Genomic DNA, 10,043 nt, shown 5'->3' with positions numbered 1-10,043 from the left:
ATGGATCTTTTTGCTTTGTTTTCCCTCACAAAGTGCAGTCTGCAGGCCAGCAGCATCGTCTGGAAACTTAGGGAAGAAACCAGATCTACTGAATCAGAAACTGGGGAAGTGGCCCAGGCAATCTTTTACCAGCACCTCCAGGTGATTATAATGCAAGGTAAGGTTTGCCAACTGCTTCCATAAAGTAGTAAAAGACCAGTGGAATGTTTTCTGTTGCAAGATGAAATAATGATATTTGTACTTGAAAAGATCAATTTAGCTACAGAATTAGGAAATTGGAGGCACAATTGTGTATGTAGGAAAGAGACCTAGGTGGCTTAAACTAGGGTGGTGATCCTGCCTACAGAGCTGCTTAATGTCCTGATTTTAAATAGTAGAGAAGACTGCTTTGTGTGTTATATCGCACTCAGCACAGAAAGTCAACACCAGAACAAAAGAATGCCAAATTACAGGGTTTATTGCCGGCGACCACGGAGGACTCACGTCTCTCCAACCCGTGGCAGAGAAAGAAGAGTGACAAGAACTTTTTATACCCACAAAACCATGTTGGGAGAGGGGGTGAGGAGCGGAGATGGGAATGAAAGCTGTCAATCACCTCCTAGGCTGAGACGAGGATGAGGGGGCTCCAGATATTCCAAGGGCCAGGGAAATTTTGTCATTCTGATTGCCACTTAAGTGGTTTACAGAGGTCAAGATAAACATTAGTTTATACACTATTTGGACAGGTGTGGGGTCCACATAATTTTAGGTTACTTGGCGCCAGGATGGAATTATCTGGGGGTGCTTACTTTGGTAAACAAAGGGCAGCAATTTTGGCAGTTACAGATAAGAGAAAGTATGCAGCTTGTCCTTTCTTTGCATTTTGCAAGGTAATCTTAGTAGTTTACAGAAGCCATGGCTAGTAGTCATTGTGAGGAGAATGGAAACAGTTTTCCCATTTTAAAATGGCATTGTACTGGATCTAATTCTAGGCCAGCTATATCACATGTGTGTGTGCTTGGAGGAGGGGTGGCACAATGATGCCTGGAGCCTGGAGTGAGTACTTCTTCTGTCCTTAACACGGTGCGAGAGTCCTTTTTGTATATGTTTTCTTTTCTTCCTTTTTTTTTCTTTTTCTTTTTTTCTTTTGAGACTGAGTTTCGCTCTTGTTGCCCAAGCTGGAGTGCAATGCAATGGTGAGATCTCTGCTCACTGCAACCTCCACCTCCCCAGTTCAAGAGATTCTCCTGCCTCAGCCCCGGGAGTAGCTGGAATTACAGCCACCACAGCCGGCTGATTTTTTTCTGTTTTTACTAGAAACGGGGTTTCACCAGATGGGCGTGATGGCTCACGCCTCTACTGCCAGTGTTTTGGGAGGTCAAGGTGGGTGGATCACGAGGTCAGAAGATGGAAGCCATCTTGGCCAACATGGTGAAACCGCGTCTCTACTAAAAATACAAAAATTAGCAGGGTGTGATGGCGCGTGCCTGTAGTCCCAGCTACTCCGTAGGCTTTGGAGAGAGAATTGCTTGAATCCGGGAGTTAGAGGTTGCAGTGAGCTGAGATTGTGCCGCTGCACCCGAGATTGGCAACAGAGCACGACTATCTCTTAAAAAAAAAGAAAGAAAGAAAGAAAGAAAGAGAGAGAGAGAGAAAGAAAGAAAAAAGAAAAGAGGGGTCTCACCATGTTATCCAGGCGGGTCTCCAGCTCCTAACCTCAGGTGCTCTGTCCACCTTGGCCTCCTTAAGTGCTGGGATTACAGGAGTGAGCTACTGCTCCCTGGCTGTTTTATCAAAACTATATATTTTCTTTTGATTTTATAATTTTTTCCAAGGATGCTTTGCAGTTTACTATGTGACACTGATAAAGATTTTTTTTTTTTTTTTTTTTTTTGATGGAGTCTTGCTCTGTCGCCCAGGCTAGAGTGCAGTGGCGGAATCTCGGCTCACTGTAATCTCAGGCGATTCTCCTTCCTTGGTCTCCCAAGTACCTGGGAATACTGGCGCCTGCCACCGCACCAAGCTAATTTTTGTGTTTTCAGTAGAGACAGGGATTCGCCATCTTGGTCAGGCTGATCCTACTGACCTCATGATCCACAAGCCTCCCAATGTTCTGGGACTACAGGTATATATATATATATGGATGACAGTATATATATATATATATATTTCCATTTTTTGTGATTTTTATATTTTTTTTATTTTTTATTTTTTTTGTATTGCATGTTAGATTTTGGGGTACATGTGAAGAACATGCAAGATTGTAAAATTTTGCTCTTGTCACTTAGGCTGGAGTACAATGGTACAATCTCAGCACACTGGGACCTCCACCTCCCAGGTTTCAGTGATTTCTCCTGCCTCAGCCTCCCAAGTACCAGTGACTACAGGCATAACACCATGCCTGACTAATTTTAGTATTTTTAGTAGAGACAGGGTTTGATCATATTGTCTAGGCTGGTCTTGAACACCTGACCTCAGGTAATCCCTCTGCCGTGGCCTCTGAAAGTGCTGGGATTACAAGTAAAAGCCACCACACCTCAACATGAAGGATTCTTAAAACTTCTAAAGCCTCAATTTTTCCAATCTCTTAGTGTCCTATGCAACCTCACCTCATTACCATGCACTTTCAAACTTTCTTGTTCTGCTCAAAAGTACCCATTTGAAAGGACTAAGCAAGTATTGGGAGTCACCATAGCCACACGTAGTGTGGGCAGATGGGAAGAGCAATTTGTAAGAGAAAGTGTTCTTTATATTTGTTTTTATTTCTTTGGTAGAGATGGAATTTTTCCATGTGGCTCAGGCTGGTGTCAAACTCCTGGGCTCAGGCGATCTGCCCACCTTGGCCTCCCAAAGTTCAGGGAATACAGGCCTGAGCCACCATTCCTGGCCATTAGTCCATATGAATGCTCATGATCAGTGGATGGAGATTCTGCATCTCAGGAATATGTATTTCCCATTCTTTGCAAAGTTGATTGCATTAGTGGATGCTGAACTAGTAGAATCGGAGGGCTATTTAGAATAAAGAATGTATTTTAAAATTCGGAAACTTGGGTTTTATTCCACAATTAGTATAGGAAAATTTTCTGAAGCACACCATTATCACACTGAGCCTTTGGAAGTTACTACCTTTACTAATCATTTGAGGATTAACACCTTATAAGACATAACAGCTTTTAGGTTGAAATGTCAATGTGGTTTTTTATTGAGATGGAGCCTTGCTCTGTCGCCCATGCTGTAGTGCAGTGGCAAGATCTCCACTCATTGCAACCTCTGTCTTCCAAGTTCAAGTGATTTTTCTGCCACAGCCTTCCAAGTAACTGGAATTATAGGCATATGCCACCATTGCCAGCTAATTTTTTTTTTTTTTTTTAGAGAAGGGGTTTCACCATGTTGGCCTAAATGGTCTCTTGATCTCTTGATCTCTTGACCTCATGATCCACCTGCCTCAGCCTCCCAAAGTGCTGGGATGACAGGCGTGAGCCACTGTGCCCGGCCTAAAATGTTTCATTCTTTTTTTTTTTTTTTTTTGAGATGGAGGCTTTTTTTTTTTTTTTTTTCTCTGTTGCCCAGGCTGCAGTGCAATGGTGCTATCGTTGCTCACTGCAACCTCTGCCTTTCAGGTTTAAGCCATTGTCCTGCCTTGTCCTCCCTAGTAGCTGGATTACAAATGCCTACTACCAGACATGGCTAATTTTTGTATTTTTAGTGGAGACAAGGTTTCACCATGTTGCTCAGGCTGGTCTGGAACTCTTGACCTCAGGTGATCCACACACTTCGCCCTCCCAAAGTGTTAGAATTACAGGCATGAGCAATTACACCTGGCCTATACCAGCTAATTTTTTTATTTTCAGGAGAGATGGGGTTTTATCACGTTGACCATGCAGATCTCGAACTCCTGACCTCAAGTGATCCACTGCCTTGCCCTCCCAAAGTGCTGGGATTACAGGTGTGAGCCACCACACCTGGCCCAATATGCTTTTTGTGTTGGTTTTTTTGAGACAGTGTTTCTTTCTGTCGCCCAGGAGTACAGTGGTATGATCACGGTTCACTGCAAACTCCACCTTCAAGGTTGAAATGATTCTTCTGCCTCAGCCTCCTGAGTAGCTAGGCTTACAGGTGTGAACCATCATGCCCAGTTAATGTCTTAGCATTCTTTTTTTCTAACCACCCCAGTTAAGACTTTCATATGGAATGTTTTCTTATATTTCGAAGGCATGAGGTTTCCTCGTGTTGGTCAGGCAGGTCTCAAACTCCTGACCTTGTGGTCTGCCTACATTGACCTCCCAAAGTGCTGGAATTACAGGCATGATTCACACACTTGGGCAATGTGCTATGTAAGCAAATAGAAATATCTCTATATATGCATGTATTAAATGTAATAAATAAAGGACACTGGATAAGGTGGCTCATGTGTGTAATAGAAATATGTGGATTCAGCTAAATTTGTATGACTTCTTGAGAGATTTTCTGAGATAGTCTATTTTTTTTTTTTTTTTTTTTGCGACCGAGTTTTGCTCTTGTTACCCAGGCTGGAGTGCAATGGCACAATCTCGGCTCACCGCAAGCTCCACCTCCTGGGTTCAAGCAATTCTCCTGCCTCAGCCTCCCAAGTAGCTGTGACTACAGGCATGCACCACAACACCTAGCTAATTTTTGTATTTTTAGTAGAGACGGGGTTTCACCTTGTTGACCAAAATGGTCTCGATCTCTTGACCTCATGATCCACCCGCCTCGACCTCCCAAAGTGCTGGGATTATAGGCGTGAGCCACTGCACCCAGCCCTGAGATAGTCTTATGAACACTTTTTATTGTACATGTGTTAAATGCCAAGGACTGTGACAAATGTCTTACATTATTTATTCATTTATGCTTAAAACCTGACATAGTATTATTTCCTACTTTCTGAAAAGTGAAACTCAGAAATTAACTTGACCAAGTACATGTAGGTAGCAAAGTGTTAGAGTTGGATGAAAACCCTGTTCTGTTAGGTATTGTTAGCTTTCACTGAAAATGTTACCTGTTTTTCGCCATTGTAGTGTTGGACTAGTAAGTGCATTATTCCCTGTTAAATTATTTCGGAGACATTATTAAGTATGAACAACTGAGCATATCAAATATGAAAGATGTAAGGTGGTTTCATATAGAGAGATGCATAGGCTGCTGTGGAAGTATAAGGAAGGAGCGCTACGACTTAGTGATTATCATGCCAGTGGCTATGCCAGTCAGCGAAATGATGGATAAGCGTGTTCAAATTCTGGTGGATGCAGCATTTACAGCTCTAAGTAAGGATAGTAGCTCCTAACTGATGGAGTTGTTCTGACGGTTTGGTTGAACCTGTGACTATACGGAAGATCCTTAACATAGGCCTGACATATAATAAAATATCCTTGAGAACATGTCACTTGGGCTGAGTCTCTAGTTGCAAAACAGTCCTAGGAAAGAAGTGAGAGTAAGGTAATCTAAGCAGAAAGTAGTTTGTGCAGAAGAGGGAAAGCAAGATATCTATGTTTGTTTGTTTTTGTTAAGTACCTTAGGGGACTGTAGCCAGATGAAGATAATGAAATACAGAAGCCTCTGAATGGTGAACTCAGGGTGAAAAACTTTGTCATGACTTATGGGGAATTATTAACAGGTTGTAAAGAGGGGAAACATGTAATTTGTTTAAAAAGTGAAAGCCTGAGGTACAAATTAAATGATATCAACAAGCAATAGGCATGTCGGGAGTGGTGGCTCATGCCCATAATCCCAGCACTTTAGGAGGCCGAGGCAGGCAGATCACCTGTGGTTCAGAGTCCAGACTAGCCTGAACAACATGACAAAAACCCATCTCCACATAATATGCAAAAATTAACTGGGTGTGGTGGTGTATACCTGTTGTCTCAGCTACTCAGTATGCTGAAGCAGGAGAATCACTTGAACCCAGGGGGCAGAGACGGTAATCAACCAAGATCCTACAACTGTATTCCAGACTGGGCAACAGAACAACGCTCTCTACCGGATTAAAAAAAAAAAAAAAAAAAAGGAGAACCAGTAAAGCAATTGGCAAATCTTGAATTTAGGATAGTCTAGGACATAGGTGGGGGCAGGGAACACTCTTCTAGATTAAAAAAGATTTAAAGGAAATAAACAAATACAATTCAAGGTTCTTGTTTGGTTTCCGATTATAAGACATTTAGCAGAAAGTTCCTTTGGCCAGGAAGAGTGGCACATACTGGCTACAATTTACATCATATAATATATATGTAAAGACATAGTTTCACCCTTGTCGCCCAGGCTAGAGTGCAATGGCATGATCTTAGCTCCCTGAAACCTCTGACTCCTAGATTCAAATGATTCTCCTGCCTCCGTGTCTGTAGTAGCTGGGATTCCAGGCATGCGTTACCACACCGGGCTAATTTTGTATTTTTAGTAGAGATGGAGTTTCTCCATGTTAGTCAGGCTGGGTTAGGTAGCTTGCAAGGTTTAATGGAGGAATCTGACTCGCTTAAAATCAGGTACCTGTAGGTGCCTTGAAAGCAAGGCAGGAAGTTTTTATACCTTACTTTTGTTTTGAAAGTGTCAGACCAACAGAAAGTTTGAAAGGGTGAGTACCCTTATACTTTTTCCCTGGATTCACTCCATTGTTAACTTTTTGTCACATTTATGTTTTCTCTGTTTATATATATTTTTGTTTGTTTGAGACACAGTCTCACTCTGTCACTCAGGCTGGAGTGCAATGATGCCATCTCGGCTCACTGCAACATCCACCTCCCAGGCCCAAGCAATTCTCCTGCCTCAGCCTCCTGAGTAGCTAGGATTACAGGCATGTACCACCACACCCAGCTAATTTTATATTTATAGTAAAGACAGCGTATCTCTATGTTTGTCAGGCTGATCTCAAGCACCCGACCTCAGGTAATCTGCCCACCTTTGCCTCAAAAAGTGCTGGGATTAAACGTGTGAGCTACCATGCTTGGCTATGTATTTTGTTAAATTTTGGAAATTTCTGAAAGCTTCAGATTTCCAGATGGCTTGCCACTGCTTATCAATATGTATCTCCTAAAAATGAAGCCATTTATTTTTTACTATAATTTTATTGTACCCAATTTAACACTGGTAGAGCATTATGTGAGATAGAGTCCATGCTAAGATTCTCACATTTATTTTTTCCCAATTTTTTTTTTCCAGATAGATTTTTCACTCAGGTGTCCATGGTGTAATGCTGTTCTACAGTTTTTTCTAACTGCAACTTCTACCTCCCAGTGTCCAGCGAAGTGATCATCCTGCCTCAGCCTATCAAGCAGTTGGGAGGCATGCACATCCACCTTGCCCAGCTAATGTTGTGTATTTTTAGTAGAGGTGGGGTTTCACCATGTTGATCAGGTTGGTCTTGAATCACTGGCTGCAAGGGAGTCACGAGGCTTGGCCCCTCAGTGTTGTGGTTACAGGTGTTAGCCACCATACCTGGCCTGTTTCCAGCATTTTTTAGTTCTTTGTTATTGTTGTTAAATTTCAAGATTTCAGATCCAATCAGGTATCACATGTTGTATTTTTCATGTTTCTTTTCTCTCCTTAAATCTGGAAATCTTTTTTATCCTTGTTTTTCCTATAATTGACAGTTTTGAAGAATACATGCCAGTTTTGTAGTAGGAATGCTTCACACTGAATTAATTTTCTCATGGTTAGCTTGAAAGTCAATATTTTGGAAAGAATATGATATGAGCAATGCTGTAAACTTGACATTGCATTCTCTCAGGAAGCACAGAAGTTTGTTCCACATTTTAAAGATATTGTGTATGTGTGTGTGTAAGTAATATACATTGTGAATCTCTGCAATATGAATATCTTGTTTTTCCAAGAACATCCACCCAGTGATTTCAGCATTCTTTGATGATTCCTGCATGAATGTTTAATACATTTGTGATTATGTAATCAGATTTGTAACATGGTGTCCTTTCTCACTCATACGAAGGATTCCTTATCTTGGACCTCAGTCTACTTTCTTAAAGAAATCTTGACTTTATTTCATTAAGTGGGAAGAGCTGCAGCCCAGCTAATATGTTGAAATGTGCAAGAGGCTGCAGTGTGTGAAGTATTTACTACGGCCGTAGACTCTGAAGCTAAGGAGCTAAGAAGTTTCTAGAAGCTGCAATCGACATGCCAAAGCAGTAAAACTGAAAGCCAATTCAAAATTCAAGGTCTGGAGGAAGATATCTACTGCTTACTGAGACTTGAGGTCTAGAGAGCTAGGTCTTATTAAAATAATTACTTTACCTACCATCTTTGTTCTAGGCTCAATGGCTGACCTTCAAGCAGTGGCTAGCTGTCCCATCTGTCTGGACTACTTGAAAGACCCAGTGACTATCAGTTGTGGGCATAACTTCTGTTTCTCCTGCATCATTATATCCTGGAAGGATCTAGATGATAGTTTTCTCTGCCCTTCTTGGCACTTTTGCTGTCCAGAAAAAAAATTGACAAGCAATCGTCAACTGGGTCGTTTGACTGAAATTGTAAGCAACTCCAGAAAAGCAGCAAGAGAAAGTGGCAGGAAGAGAAGCATGTATGTAAGAAGCATAATCAGGTTTTGACCTTTATTTGTCAGGAAGACCTAGAGCTTTTATGTTTAAGGTGGTGCAGTTTCTCCACTGATCACCAGCTTCACTGTGTTTGGCCCATAAAGAAGGCTGCCTCCTATCACAGAAAAAAATTGAAGCAATACAATGCACCATGGAAGGAGGGAGTAGAATTAACTGATAAAATCATTACCATATAAACCAGAAAATCATTAGAACTGAAGAAAAAGGTAAAATGTAAGAAAGAAGAAGTCAAGTCTGAATTTGAGCAACTTAGGTTATTTCTCCAAAATGAGCAAGAGACTGTTCTTGGGCAATTACAAGATGAGATGGATATTTTAGCACAACTGAATGAAAGCCTAAGAAAATTCTCAGATGATACCTCCTTGTTAAAATATCTACTAAAGGAGATACAGAGCATATATATGAAGTCAGGACTGAATTACTGGCAAATGTTAAGGACATCTATCACAGATACAAAAATTTCAAATTCCCTGAACCTTCTCCATTCATATTAAAAGAATATGGTTACCGTCTGCCTCCACAATATTCTGGCCTATACAAAATTATCAAGAGGTTTCAAGTGGATGTAATTCTAGATCCTGAAACAGCACATCGTAAACTTATAGTCTCAGCAGATAGAAAAACTGTGCGCTATGGAAATACAGTGCAAAACTTACCTCCAAGCCCAAGAAGATTTTATCGCCTCCCAGCTGTTGTGGGTTCTAAGGGCTATAGTAGTGGCCGGCAGTACTGGGAAGTAGAAGTGAAAGACAAGCCTGAATGGATCCTTGGTGTCTGTAATGACTCTCTTCCCAGAAGGAGGAAGCATCCACCAACATTAGTACAGAATGGATGGTGGGGAATTTGGCGATCTGGTCAGGATAATTATATTGTATTGGGTAATAAGGAAATTAATCTGCTGCCAAAAGTAAGACCTAGTAAAATTGGCAATTTTTTAGATTATGAAATGAAAGAGGTTTCCTTTTATAATCTGAATGATAGCTCTCTACTGTATACTTTTAATGATGATTTTACAGGATCACTTTTGGCTTATTTTTATATTGGAATGGACTCAAAACCTCTTAAAATTTCTAGAGTAACAGATTGTGAATAAATAACTATTGGAAAACTGTCGTTTTCTGACACCTAGCAAACATAATAGAGCCAGTGAATCTAGTTTTGGTAATTCTGTATTTTGTCCTATTTTTCCCACAAAAGAAACCCCAGAATTGTTTTTATCTCAGTGTCAGCACTAAAAAATGTGATTATAGGACCTACTTTATAACCAATTATGGGGTCAAAGACAAACTAATTTAGAAATCCTAAAATAAAATACTAAAAATATGTACTACTGGCCGGGCACAGTGGCTCAAGCCTGTAATCCCAGCACTTTGGGAGGCCGAGGCAGGTGGATTATAAGGTCAAGAGATCGAGACCATCCTGATCAACATGGCGAAACCCCATCTCTACTAAAAATACAAAATATTAGCTGGGCATGGTGGTGTGTGT

At 41.0% G+C, this 10,043-nt stretch overlaps 1 pseudogene; it reads left to right on the top strand.

Moving 5' to 3' along the window:
- Positions 1–9,663, top strand: LOC128931484 (tripartite motif-containing protein 60-like; annotated as a pseudogene).
- The last annotated feature ends 380 nt before the right edge of the window (positions 9,664–10,043 follow it).

The sequence above is a fragment of the Callithrix jacchus genome, chromosome 3 (genome assembly GCF_049354715.1).
Source record: "Callithrix jacchus isolate 240 chromosome 3, calJac240_pri, whole genome shotgun sequence".
Lineage (NCBI taxonomy): Eukaryota > Metazoa > Chordata > Mammalia > Primates > Cebidae > Callithrix > Callithrix jacchus.
The sequence above is the reverse complement of the archived record's forward strand: the minus strand, read 5'-3'. Positions and strand labels throughout refer to the sequence as shown.